Source organism: Lithobates pipiens, unplaced genomic scaffold (assembly GCF_037356315.1).
Source record: "Lithobates pipiens isolate NorthernLeopardFrog02 unplaced genomic scaffold, aLitPip1_a1.2 Scaffold_22, whole genome shotgun sequence".
Lineage (NCBI taxonomy): Eukaryota > Metazoa > Chordata > Amphibia > Anura > Ranidae > Lithobates > Lithobates pipiens.
Window position 1 is genome coordinate 244951868 of NW_027507784.1, and position 15389 is coordinate 244967256.

The window sequence follows — 15389 nt, forward strand, 5'->3', positions numbered from 1 at the left end:
GGGTACAAAGGCTTCGCAAATTTCACCAGTTTCTCCAGTGTTGCCTTCCTCTTTATTTTGTTATGACCCATAATAAATGGATATTTATTTTTAACAAATACTTGCTTATGTGTTTTACTTCAAAAAGGACAGTTTGTGAGTAGGCGGATACATTTCAAAAATACAATGTCAAATTAACAAGGGACACCAACCAACCTCCTTGAGTTAAAAAAAAATACAAGATGAGGGTCGCTGGTTCGAATCCCAACCACGACACTACCTGCCTTGAGTTTGCATGTTCTCCCTGTGCCTGCATGGGTTTCCTCCGGGTACTCCGGTTTCCTCCCACAATCCAAAGACATGCAGGTAGGTTAATTGGCTTCTGTCCAAAATCGGCCCTAGTATATGAATGGGGACCATTGGACCATGGATTGTGGGCTCCTTGAGGGTAGGGACTGATGTGAGTGTGCAATGTACAGGGATAGGGACAATTGTAGATACTCACTCAGGTTGAACTGGATGGACTGGTGTCTTTATTCAACCTAACTAACTATGAAACTATGAGGGGCGGGAAGATGAACGCTTAGAAGACAAGCTCCCGCTGCCTCTACACCGATCAGCCAAGGGGAAACCCAAATCGAGCACAGCCGACTACACAAAGATGGGGACAGCTTCACAGGCATCATCCACCTCCCGCTCGCCGAGACGACAACAGAGCGGTATGAGCAAAAACATCCCCGAGCTATTCCGCTCACATAGGCCCAACATGGCAGCGTCCCATCAGTCTCCCTCACAGCTTCCTCCACAGCCCCCCTCACTATTACCACCCGGAATGCTCGGAGCTCCACAAGACTCGCCCCCCAGCTCCAGACACTAAGGCAGCACAGGCACTGATTCATCTCAGCCTCATGGATCTTAGAGCTGTGGCGGGAGGCATTAAAGAATCCCTGTCAACAGCCATTGTAGAACTCAGGCTGGACATACACGCCATAGCTGACAGGGTACAAGATGTTGAACAAACCACAGCCCAGCACCAGGCCATCCTGCTCAGGACAACCCATAGGGTGGATGCTCACACATTACAATTAAGGGATCTCCACAGACATATGGAGAACTTAGACAACAGGGGCCGAAGGCATAACCTGCGTGTCAGGGGATTGCAAGAAACGGTGGATACTGAACAACTACCGGCCACCATTACGGCAATATTTAACAATCTGCTGGACAATCCGGCAGATACTACTATGGAAATGGGGCGCATTCACCGCTCCCTCAAACCCAAGGGCAGAGAACAAGACCCCCCCAGAGATGTGGTGTGCTGTCTGGTAGACTTTAAACTGAAGGAAAAAAATACTCCGCAAGGTGAGGAATAGAATTCATCTTAAACACGGGGGTGCGGAGATACATATTTACCAAGACCTCTCAGGTATTACTTTATAGAACAGAAGAGACCTAAAGCCCCTACTGGATACTCTGCACGCCAATACTATACCTTACAGATGGAAATTCCCCGTTGAGCTCTCTTCCACACGTCAAGGCAGGACAGCCCTACTTAGGGTACCGGAAGATCTGCCTTCCTTCTGCACTACCATGGGCATCCCCCTAACAGACGTTCCGAACTGGTATGCAGAATTCTGACAAGCCACGACCAGGAAAGATCATTGACGCGAAGATGCCATTGCCACCCAAGAGAGCCGACACCGTAGACGCCGCTCCACATCAGGCTCCAGGTCCCAAGCAGCCACTAGAGGCCACCACAATGGCGCCAGCCCATCCAAATCTCCACACCCAAGAAGAGCAAGGCGAGATTACAGATCGCACCATGATCACACCCCGCCGCGTTAACCTGAGAGATCCCTTCTACCTGAGATGGATCTCCTGTTCATTTGTCTGGTTTCATCGTTATCAGTTACAGTTGACTCTTGTTTCGTGCGAGAAACCCCTATTATTTCATTAATCTGTTATCTCTTCAGGTTTCTCCGAGAATTTCATTTGTCGTAGTCAACAGGTAACCCCCAACAGCACCCGGGTTGCAAAGTTGGAACTATTTACCTAAGTCGGGTAAGAAACACACCCTCAAATTACTATGTTTTCAGGTTTCACCTTCAGAATGTCTCTGACATCTTACATGATGCTGAGGACGGTCACCTAATACCTTGCTTCAGTGCCTTTAACGCATGGAACCACAAGGAGCATGAACTGTATGATGACGAAAAGGTAATGCTGAAAAGGACACATTTGCAAGCTTTCATCCACCAGTTCATTAATGCTTTAAAGATAAGAAACATGTAAAACTAGAGCATACGTGATAATGATTCTACAACCTTCAGAGACCCGATGGACAGATGCACAGACACAGATCTAAAGAAGATCTATTTAACTGCTGGAGCAGCTTGTCGCCCAGCCATAGCCCTAACCTCGATCTCCAGGACTCTGAATGTCTGGGTCACAAATGTGGAGACGGCCCTGAAGTCTGAAGTAGAGACGGCCAGAATGATTTCAGCAATGGAGGAACTTTATCTCTCAGCTGCCTTTTTGCCAGAAGCCTCTATAGACCTAGTAAAACTGCTTGCAGGAATTATGACGTTTTCAGTAAAGGCGAAAAGGGCCCTATGGTTACACCATTGGGTGGCAGACAGTACCTCGAAACAGGCACTTTGTAACATTCCATACAAGGGCAAGATGCTTTTTGGGGACACCCTGGAGGAAGCTATTAAACGAGCTACTGGAGGGAAGTCGGTCTGCTACCACAGAGACCCAAAAGGAGACAGCAAACCGCTCGGTCAGGCCAGAGTTCAGAAGGAGTGCAGGAGGCCAGGTCATATAGACCAGGCTGAGAATATACAAGACCCCAATGGAGAGGCTCACAAAGCTCCTTTCTTTGGAACGTGAAGACTAAGGCCGCGTACACACGCGGGGACTGTCTGCCGAAACTAAGTTCGTCAAACAGTCCGCTCAAACTTTTGAATGAACGAACACGCCCACACACGGCACTTTTTGAGCGGACAAATACGGCAAACTTTGTTCGTCGTACTAAGTCCACGCAACTTTTGAAATGAACGGACTCGCCCACACACGAGGCAACAGTCCGCTCATTTCGAGCGCGTGTGCAGGTAGGCGGGGCCCGCGACGGAGACGTCGCGGGCTCCGCCGCCTGGAATGTACTTAAAGGGGAACCCCAACGCCGAAAAAAATCGGCGTGGGGGTCCCCCCAAAGTCCACAACAGACCCTTGTCCGAGCACGCTACCCGGCCGGCCAGGAAAGGGGGGCGAGCGAGCGCGCCCCCCCTCCCGAGCCGTACCAGGCCGCGTGCCCTCAACATGGGGGGTGCCTTGGGGAAGGGGAGGCCGCGCGGCCCCCCACCCCAAAGCACCTTGTCCCCATGTTGATGAGGACAAGGGCCTCTTTCCGACAACCCTGGCCGTTGGTTGTCGGGGTCTGCGGGCGGGGGGCTTATCGGAATCCGGGAGCCCCCTTTAATAAGGGGGCCCCCGGATACCGGCCCCCCACCCTATGTGAATGAGTATGGGGTACAATGTACCCCTACCCATTCACCTGTAAAATAAAAGTACCCAAAAAAAAAAACACAACACACGAGATAAAATATTTTATTGCACAGCTCCGGGGGTCTTCCGTCTTCGGGGGTCTTCTCGCCGGACTCCTCCGCTATCTTCTTGTAGCTCTTTTGCTAGCGGAGGAGTCCGGCTTTCTTCCTCCCCGCCGCCGGCCTCTTCTCCCGACTTCGGGGGTCTTGTCCCCCTCTTCGGTTCTTCTGCCGGGCCACCGCGCCTTCTTATAGCTCTTTTACAGGCGGTGGCCCGGTCTTCTGTCGCCGCTGTCGCCTTCCGTTCTTCTTCTTGTTCTTCTTCTTCTCCAGGAGATGTTGACACGTCGCTCTCTCCGGCCGGAATGCCAGAGCCGCACTGTGCGGCCACTTATATAGTGACAATGGGGCGGTGTCACATGGTATATGTCACATGGGTTGGTCACATGGTGACCCCGCCCCCTTACAATGTCATAGTCCCCATGTGACATCAACCCATGTGGCCAACCCATGTGACATATACCATGTGACACCGCCCCATTGTCACTATATAAGTGGCCGCGCAGCGTGGCTCTGGCATTCCGGCCGGAGAGAGCGACGTGTCAACATCTCCTGGAGAAGAAGAAGAACAAGAACAAGAAGAAGAACGGAAGGCGACCGGAAGGCGACAGCGGCGACAGAAGACCGGGCCACCGCCTGTAAAAGAGCTATAAGAAGGCGCGGTGGCCCGGCAGAAGAACCGAAGAGGGGGACAAGACCCCCGAAGTCGGGAGAAGAGGCCGGCGGCGGGGAGGAAGGAAGCCGGACTCCTCCGCTAGCAAAAGAGCTACAAGAAGATAGCGGAGGAGTCCGGCGAGAAGACCCCCAAAGACGGAAGACCCCCGGAGCTGTGCAATAAAATATTTTATCTCGTGTGTTGTGTTTTTTTTTTGGGTACTTTTATTTTACAGGTGAATGGGTAGGGGTACATTGTACCCCATACTCATTCACATAGGGTGGGGCGCCGGTATCCGGGGGCCCCCTTATTAAAGGGGGCTCCCGGATTCCGATAAGCCCCCCGCCCGCAGACCCCGACAACCAACGGCCAGGGTTGTCGGGAAGAGGCCCTTGTCCTCATCAACATGGGGACAAGGTGCTTTGGGGTGGGGGGGCCGCGCGGCCCCCCCCTTCCCCAAGGCACCCCCCATGTTGAGGGCACGCGGCCTGGTACGGCTTGGGAGGGGGGGCGCGCTCGCTCGCCCCCCCTTTCCTGGCCGGCCGGGTAGCGTGCTCGGACAAGGGTCTGTTGTGGACTTTGGGGGGACCCCCACGCCGATTTTTTCGGCGTTGGGGTTCCCCTTTAAGTCCATACCAGGCGGCGGGGCCCACGACGTCTCCTTCGCGGGCCCCGCCTACCTGGAGACGCGCTCGAAATGAGCAGACTTTCCTCCGAGCGGGAACAGTTTGCTCATTTCGAAAGTGGCCTACACACGGGCGGACTGTCCGCTCAAACCAAGTTTCAGCGGACAGTTTTTCGGAATTTCCGAAAAACTTTGTTCGTCAAACTGTCCGCTGAAACTGTCCGCTGAAGCCCCACACACGAGCGGACTGTCCGCTGAAACACTGTTCAGCGGACAAAGTTGAGCGAACAGTCCGCCCGTGTGTACGCGGCCTAAGGCTGCTCAGATCGCTAAGAAACCGAAGAAGTCCTTTTGACGGGTTGACCGCCCATCTCCCCCAGATGAATGCCAGGTTGGCATCCTTTTGGAAAGTATGGGCGGAGAAGGTCAAGGACCAATGGGTCCAGAAAACAGTCAAGCAAGGGTACAAGATAATGTTTAGAGAAAAAACACCGGACATCTTTGTCCAGACTGAATTGCCACAAGATCAGAAGAAATGAAGGTGCTTGCAAGAATATGTGACCAAATTACTTTAGAAAGAGGCAATATTGCCAGTTCCTCTAAAGCAGCAGGGAACAGGGGTTTACTCCCCAATTTTTCTGGTGCCCAAAGCGTACGGAGATCTCAGACTGGTCTTAGACCTAAAATCTCTAAACCACTACATTGATCCCAAGACATTCAAGATGGAATCAATATTTACAATTATATCAATTCTGCAACCAGAGGACTGGCTAATATCAGTTGATTTAGCAGATGCCTACCTTCATGTCCCAATCAACAGGCATCACCAAAGATACCTGAGATTCATGGTAGGGGAAGATCATTTCCAGTTCAAATGTCTTCCCTTCGGAATCAGCGCAGCACCTCGAGTCTTTTCCAAGATCTTGCTTGCTACCATCGCTGTTATACGTTTGAGGGCCATAAAAATTTTCCACTACTTAGACGACATCTTGGTAGTGGCCCGTGCAAGCGAAGAGTTAACAGCACAAGGCGAAGTGGTGCTGAAATTTCTATCCGAATTTGGCTGGATTATCATCAAGCAGAAGAGCCAGTTGATTCCCTCTCAAGAGATGGAGTACCTAGGGCTTGTTTTCAACACAAGCAAAGGGCAGGTCTCGCTACCAGATCGCAAGATAGCCGAGCTAGTAGCCTGCGTGATGGAGTCCTCATCGCTGTCGGCGAGGGACTGTATGACGCTTCTGGGAATGTTTACCACAGCAACCCCAGCTGTTCCCTGGGCAAGATTCCATACAAGGGCATTCCAAACGTCATTTCTGAACCAGTGGGATGGCGTATCACTCCACCAAAAAATATTCATACCAAGACAGATCTGCCAGGGCTTGGCGCGGTGGATAGCGCCAGGAACTCTGTCACGGGGCATGCCTGGGGTGCTCACTGCCTCGGCAGACAGATTCAAGGCAAATGGAGCAGGATGGAGACCAGACACTCCAAACTTTTGGAGTTACAAGCAGCATACCTAGCTCTACTGGCATTCGAGAACCTGATTCAGGGAGCTCCGGTCAAGCTTATGTTGGACAACCGGACAGCAGTCACTTATATAACCAATCAAGGAGGAACCAAGAGCTTGCCGCTGCTGCAGTTGGCAACCGAGATATTCGCCTGGGCCGAGGCACATGTGGAAGCCTTTACGGCAGCCTACATTGCGGGCAGTCAAAACTACATAGCAGACCATCTGAGTTGGTATTTCCCCAACAAAAATGAGTGGGCACTCAACAAGGACTATCTGAAAACAATCTTTTACAGGTGAGGTACACCCTCGGTAGATCTGATGGCAACCTCAGGGAATATATAGGTACCCCAATTTGTGTCAAGCTTCCACTGCAACAAAGCGCTAGCTCAAGATGCCTTTTTAATCCCGTGGGAATTTCCCCTAGTCTATGTTTTCCCACCGGTACCTCTGATAATGAAAACCCTATTAAAAATTGCGAGGGAGAATGTCCATGCAATTGCAATCCTACCCTTCTGGCCACAAAGGCCATGGTTCCCACTGCTCCTGCAGATGGCGACAGTTCCCCCAATATGGCTGCCACTGAAGAGGGACCATCTACAGCAGGACCAATGGTGTCACCACAACCCAGGCTGATTGCAACTGACAGCATGGCTGTTGAATAAGCCAGACTGCAGTCTCAGGGCATCTCAGAGAAGGTAATCTCAACACTATTGAAGTCAAGAAGGGCCACAACTAATGCCAGATACACCAGGATTTGGAGAAAATGTACAGAAATCACTTTACTACTAAATTTCTCCCCATTGTCAGCAAACATTGCGCAGGTGCTGGAGTTTTTACTGTCAGCTTTAAGTATGGGCTTAGCATACAACACCATAAAGCTGCAGGTGTCAGCCTTGTCTTGTTTCACAGGCCACAAATGGGCAGACGAGCCGCTAATAAAGCAATTTCTTAGAGCGGCCATAAGAATAAGCCCTTGTACACGCGGTCGGATATTCCGATGGACAATGTCCAATAGGACCGTGTTGTCGGATAATCCGACCGTGTGTGGGCTCCATCGGACTGTTTCCATCGGAGTATCCGACGGACCAAGTTTTCCAATTTGGCTATAAAATTTTCCGACAACATGCTCCGATCGGACATAGTTCGATCATGTGTAGCCTACTCCGACGGACAAGGTGCCATGCATGCTCACAATCAAATTCGGACACGGAAGCGCTCGCCCAGGTAAAACTACCGCTTGTAATCGATATAGCACATTCGTCAAGCTGCAATGTTAAAAATTCTTTCATGCAGCGCATTTTCTTGTTCTTTACAATGCTGCAAGAATGAACTTGTTTTGATGCTCATATTCACACACACTTCTCCCTAACGTATTTCTTTATTCTTTTTACTCATTTCAGCAATACAATATTTTAAATCGTCACATCTACCCAATCTTTTTCTTTTTTCTTTTTTTTTTCTTTTGTGGTTGGTTTTTTTAATCAACATCTCCTTTTTTGACAGTTTGCTCATCTTTGCATATTTTTGGTGTGTTTTGTGTGTCAACTTAAAACAACACCATTATTATCTTTTTAATTTTGTTTTTCTTTTTTAATCTACAGGAGGTTTTTTGTTGTTGGTGCCCCTTGTTATTCATTTCACTTTGTATTTTTGAAATGTACCTGCCTACTCACAAATAAACTGTCCTTTTTGAAGTAAAACACATATGCAAGTATTTCTTCAACCAAAAAAAACTTTATTTAGGTGTCAGTAACAAATAAAGAGGGAGGCAGCACTGGAGAAACTGGGGAGATTAGCGAAGTCTTTGGTCCCCAGGGCACACATCAACTATTTAAACACAAAATTTGGTGGCCTGAGGAGTACATGTCTGAGGGAGAGAAGTCTGGTCCTGAAGTCCAAGAAACCCAGAACAGTAGCAGATGCCATCTATGTCCCCAGGCTGTGGTACTACAAGAGGCTGCATCTTCTGTCAGACCAGACTGAACCCAGGTTATCACACTCTGGTCTTCCTTCCACACTTCCTTCCAGGCTGTGGCTGTGGTGCTGGAGGTGTGGCAGAAGGAGGAGGAGGGGCATGGACCAAATCACACAAGTGTGTTGTTTGTGTGATTTGGCCCAACAGCCGCTTGTTGAGGGTGTGGAAAATTAGCTCCTCACACCCTCCTCCATTTGCTAGAGTTTGCAGGCAGCCAAGGCGGCAAAGGCCTCTTGATAGGTAGGGGTGGCTTTGAGGGCCACTGAAGCCTCCCCGATCAGCTTCAGAGCCAACTCCTCCACATTCCCCCCCTTTGTCACCCTTTTGCATGGAAGGCGGAGGGGAGGGACCTGGGATTCAGTCAGGCTCCTCCACCCGCCCACCGCTTGGCTGCTGCTTACCCCTGCCTCCTCCTGGCTGCCACTTTCCACAGCCACCTCCTGGCTGATGTCTTCCTGTGTACGAAAAAGAGACATAGTTTTAGTTTTTGATTAATCAAACACATACAATTTTCAGCTCAAGACTGTTGCAAATTGTTAACAAATAGAAAAGACTATCATTCTGAGCCCAGCATTTTTCATTCTTGGCCCAAAGGTTTTGGCCACTACCGTCTATTGATATGTAAAACACTTTCTAAAATCAGCAATTAGAGAGCAAAAAACAATTTAACATCATTCATTTTTACTCCCAAAATATATACAACAATACTATACCTGGCTCAAGCTGGGCTCCCCCAGTTCTTCCCGAGTGGAAGGCCCAGGTTGGGCGTCAGAAGACTCAGCGGGTATGGAGTGTAGCATAGAAGGACGCGTGGAAGGAAGGGTAGAGAGGGATTCCCTGACCTCAGCCTGGTCTGACAGAAATTGCATCCTGTCATAATACCACAGCCTGGGGACATAAACGTGATCTGCTGCAGCTCCAGATTGCATGGAGTCCAGCACCTTCTTCCGCTCCCTCAGATATGTACTCCTGAGGCCACCAATTTTCACTTTTAAATAGTTGATGTTTGCCCTGGGGACCACCGGCTTCACAAACTCAACCAGTTTCTCCATCGCTGCCTGCCTCTTTAGTTTGTTACTGTAATGCGGGTGAGTAGCTTGCCACAGGCAGGGCAGATCCCTGTATTTATCGATGAACAGAGGGAGGAAACTGTGGTCATTGAAACCATCCATAATCTCTGCAAGACACAACACAAGACAAACCCTAATGTCAGGCTAAACTCCACTAATGCAGGCCTCAATCTAGAAGCAGTATAGGCTAGTGATGTACCAAGTTAAAAATTGTACCTTCGTTTGCACGATCGGCGCGTCAGCTTCTCCCTCTGCTCACAGATTGTACATACGACACACCCGTGTTGCGTTTTATATACAGTGCGCATGCGTGAAACTCCACCCGCCCCTGACATTCTTTCTAGACCATTCCCCGCCCCTTCTCTTTCGGCACAGTGGGGAGAGCACATGGCGGAGACAACACAGGTGGGCAATCAGAGTTCCACTAACGAGGAGGAGGGTGAGGAAAGCCCTGAGCCTGAAACATCCCGATCCTGGAGGAGAAGATTTAAGGCCTCAAATATGTCTTTTGGAGAGATGTTGGAGATGGTGGACATATTGAAGAGGACCGACTATGATGGGAAGTATGGACCTTACCCAAACCCAATTATCAGAAAGACCAAGATCATGACTAAAGTTGTGAAGAGTCTCCAGAAGAATTTTGGGGTACGATGATCCAAGGATCAACTGAGAAAACGCTGGTCAGACCTGAAACTGAGGGAGCATGATCAGTACAGAAGGATCAAGCGTGTTCTTCAGAAAAGTAAGTAGTTGTCGCGTGTTCATATTATTATTATTGCTTGCATACTGCTCCATGTGCTTTGATTTGATGTTGTACAGTTTAAAATGGCCACTTTCATGGTCATGGGTTCAATCGTTCGTACTAAACATCGTTTGTTAGCCCACTCCCAAAATGATGTTTTATCAAATTACACTTCACTACATTTGTTCACACTGCAGATAAGTATTCCAGCTTTAGAAAGTGTCCAAAATAATGTTCTCACCTTTGAACTCGGCCAAGAAACACAATTGTACGACGCTTCCAAGCAATGTTTCATATTCCTAGTTCTGCCCTCTGTGTGCTAGGTATTACTTTTTTACATTCTCATAGGGGAGAGAAGACTCGGGAAGTCTGGGGACACCAGGGACCCCACATCTCCCAAAGAAGGGGAAATTCCAACACCAGAAGCAGAGGAGCAGGAGGAGGAAGGAGGGATTGTTTAAGTTGGACAAATTGTCACCACAACAGGTGAGTGTCGGAGACCACAGCTTACGGTAAGCTAATCAATGTATGTCGGCATATTTATAATACATGGTGTGTTTATTTTTGTTTTTTTAGGTGATTTGGAAGAAGAATCACATTTTAGCAGTGAAAGTGCCCAGATCCTGATTGGGGAGATAATGGGGTGCAATCGCGATTTAGAAATTATACAGAAAAACATCAATGATGTTCAACATAAAATGAAGAACATCATTGATGTTTTGGGGAGAGTTTGAAGCACCCCAAACTAGCTCAGGTTTTTTTTTTTCAAACAAACAACTTTTGTATTTTACTAAAAGCCAAATTTGGAAGATGCACACAGTGTCTCAACATGTGCTATCTCCCATCATGGGGATCAATGTACGTGTTTTGTGGAAAGTGGCTGAGATGAAGGGGTTGCACCCCCAAAACATGTACATTGATCCCCTATGATGGGAGATAGCACATGTTGACACACTGTGTGCATCTTCCAAATTTGGCTTTTCCAGGGGTGACACCCCATCTGATGAAGGCAATATCAGCCCAGTTTGTACATACTCATGTCTGATATTGTCTTCACTTTTCAAAGTTGAACTTTGTAAGTTCCTGTGTTCTGTATGTTATGCTTTAATACATGCCTGCTTACACAAAAACGCCAAGTTACAAAAAGTAACTGAAAATAATGTTTTTGATACACCCAATATGTTGGTTTGTTGTAAAACCCTTTTCAAAATGCACATGTGAATTTGCTTTGATTAAAAAGTAAAATGATCAACAATGTGTGGCTTCCTTTTTCAATGCGCAAAAGCAGTATTTGGAGTAAAGTTGTTGTTTTCTATAGCAATGGGTGTTATTTACTAAAGGCAAATCCACTTTGCACTCCAAGTGCAGTTTTAGGTGCACTTTTGCAGTGCACTTGTAGTGCATAGTGGATGTGCCTTTAGTAAATAACACCCACAGTGATGTGTAAATTTCCCCAATCACGCCATTTTCATGACCCCACATATTTCTGCCATGATAATGAAAATTAGCAATATTTTTGTCAGTAATGCACTACATACATTAGCAACAAAAACAAGGTGTGTGTTTAGCAGACCCACAACATAATAAGATTATCTGAAGAAGAGACTGTCACCTCATCTCGCTCTGAACTTGGGTTTGCACTGTTGTAGAAAAAGGCCCAACAAAACAAAAAGCAAACCTAGGAGACACCTAAAACCAAGCCAAGCAGTAAATGAAAACAAAGATTATTGTAGTTTCAAAGAAAATGTTATTTAAAAAATTCCTCTCAGACATTGTCTGGCATATCAATGGCCCCCCTACCCACAAAGTACTCCATACATTGGGTTCTGACCTCACGGGCGCTTTGGGGGGGCAAGCCAGGACGAGCAGCTTCAAGGGACGTGAGATTGTCATTTTCACTCAAGTCTGCATCTGGGTCAACTGAGACCACATAGTTAGCTGAATGTCTTTTCAAGAAACTGTGCAGAACACAGCAGGCAATCACTATGTGATTGAGTTTATATTCCGCCATGTGGATTGGCGTCAAAAATAGGCGTAACTGGCTGGCCAGTATTCCAAAAGTGTTCTCCACGACTCTTCTGGCTCTGGCCAGCCGGAAATTAAAGATCCTCTGATCCGGGGTGAGGGTCCTCATCGGGAAAGGCCGCATCAGGTGGTTTGCCAGGGCAAACGCCTCATCCGCGACTAATACGAACGGGAGTTCTTCGACATTCTCCTCTGGGGGGGCAAGCCCAGACTGCCACTCTGGAGACGCCAGTAGAATTCCATCCGTGAGAACACTCCACCATCCGACATCCGGCCATTTTGCCCCATGTCCACATAAAGGAAGTCATAGGTCGCTGACACCACCGCCAACATCACGATACTATTAAACCCCTTGTAATTATAATAGTACGACCCCGAGTTGGGGGGTCGGACGATGCGGACGTGTTTCCCATCAATTGCACCTCCACAATTGGGAAAGTCCCAATGGCTGAAAAAGTGGGAGGCCACAGTCTGCCATTCCTGTGGCGTTGAAGGAAACTGTGGAGTGAAACAAGACAAAAAATTTGTAATTTGGCACATCAACATTGCAAGCAGATTAGACACAAACATTTTTGGCCAAGATCAGTATAACATTTTGGGAAATGAGTATTTAAAGTCTAAAGTATAAGGTCCGCTTATCAGAGTAAACCCCCCCCCCCATCCTCCCCATCTGATGGGCCCTTGAAAAAGATGAGGGGGGGGGATGTTTTGGTCAAGTAACCCTCTCCACTTCATTGAGAGCTGAATGCATAAATAGTGTGTGATACTTTGGCCAGCCCCTCCTTACTTACTCTATTGGCAGCCCACCGGACAGGTAAGAAGTGTCATAATACCCAGAAAAATGGAAGCACATTGTGACATTCTGCTATTACCTATCAACATAATAATAGGAGAATGAAAAAAACTGAAAATGTAGCATTTGAAGTATTGAGGCAGGCCCTTGCAGCACAGTGGTGTAGTGGTTAGCGCTCTCACCTAGCAGTAAGAAGGGTCGCTGGTTCAAATCCCAACCACGACACTACCTGCCTGGAGTTTGCATGTTCTCCCTGTGCCTGCATGGGTTTCCTCCGGGTACTCCAGTTTCCTCCCACAATCCAAAGACATGCAGGTAGGTTAATTGGCTTCAGTCAAAAAAAAAAATTGGCCATAGTATATGAATGGGGACCTTGGATTGTGGGCTCCTTAAGGGTAGGGACCTATGTGAGTGTGCAATGTACAGGAATAGGGACAATTGTAGACACTCAGGTTGAACTTGATGGACTGGTGTCTTTATTCAACCTAACTAACTATGAAACTATGGAACTATGCTTTGGTGAATTCGTCCATAAATCTCACCAGAAAAAAAGGTAGGTAGAGTGTGTATTGGGTTTGGCAAAGTCAGCAGATAGAAGATTGCTATCAGCTGACCTAGCAGTTGGGGGGGAGGGGGGTTCCTAATGAGTTTGGCCCAACCAAAAAAAAAAAAAAAAATTGCATGAATTTAAGCACACACAAAACATTTGTAGACATTTGAGGGGGTGTGTAGGGGAAAACAATGCTATGGAGCTGACAAAAAACATTGCTAAGTGACTAGACTATAGGTTTATGGGCCCAGAAGAGCACGGTGAGGAAGTTAGTGAAGGCAAATATGCATGAAGGACAAAAAAGGATCTTGAAAAGCTTCCAGCATGCATGAGGACAAAGGTGTATCAATTAGAGCATATTGCAATCATGGTAATTAGGAAATGAGGAAATAAATCCAAGACATTAGCAATCATTAAATACATAGAATGTGATGTTAAAGGCTAAAACTTACCTTCATATAGTCCTTCTGCAGGACCTGAATGATGACAGAACAGGTCTCTGGAATAATGATTACACAACAAGTAGAGGCGCAAAAAATCAGATAATAATATACTATAAAAGGGCTGTCTGTATAAAGTTATATAGGACGATAATACATATAAAAACTTTTAGTTCTCAAGTCCCAGGAAAGTGTCTTTCATTCTTTGAGTGGGACTTTCAACATGCAGGGCTGCCACCACAGGGAGCTGAAACCAGGCTCCTAGACTGTTACAGAGAAAGAGAAAAAGAAGGGGGCGCCTCTGGGTGTAGATTTCTTTAAAAAACAATTTATTCACAGGTATAAAACAGAGAGATTTTGCACTCACATTTTCCAAGAAATAAAATGGCATGTAGAATAAAAGGGGGGTCATCTGATTCGTCCGTCACTTATAATCCGGTCCGCAAGTGTCCTGTCTTCTCTCCTGGCGTTACCACTGTTTAGTTGTTTAGAAAAATCCGGCTCGGTGGACGCAGAGGATGTATTTCCAAAGCGAGGCTTGGTTGACTGTGACACGCGGGTCGCGCGGTTGTGACGTCACGGCGGGCGACGCGTTTCCTGAGCGTTCAGGTCGAGGTGGAGAGACGACCGCGCTCTTTCATCAGGCCAATCAGATGAGAAGGGGGAAACAGGGATTTAAATAGAGGAGGAGAGGTTGAGACGGGAGGCGTGGTTGAGCGGAAAGTGGGGCGTGGCTAAGGGATTGGGATACAGATGGAGTGTGAATAGGCTGAGAGGGGCGTGAATAGAGAAAATGGGGGAGGAGACTGTGGAGAAGAGGTGTAGTGGATGCAGATGAAACGAGCAGGCAGACGGGGACAAACGAACAGAAGAAGAGGAACTGTAGTTTGAGACATCTGAACAAGCATAATCAGAGGAATGTATAAATATGTGGACATGTTATTAATAAAGCATATGAAGAAATTATCAAGATATATGTAGTAAGATGTGTAATATGGAGAGAATGAAAGAAGAATAAGGGAGCATATCGGAAGAGAAAGTAGAATTGTAGATGAGAAAGTTATAAATAACGCAGAGAAAAAGGGGGGAGGGGGGGCCGGGGGGTACAAGATAACATACGAGCCATGGGAAAGGGAGCGAAACTGCATACTAACTGCGGGAGCAGGTAGTAAATAACGGGGGGGGGGAAATAATGAGGGTAAAAAGAGGACAGATGATAGTAGGGAAGTGGTTGAAAATAGCTAATGAGGAAACCGCATGAATACATTACGGTATTTAAACGGAAAAATATGTATACCTACGCACATATACACATATATATATATATATACGTGTACACGCGCATGTAATAGATATATATATATATAAAATATAAGAAGGAAATATATGATATATAAAATATAAGAAATGTATATAAGTC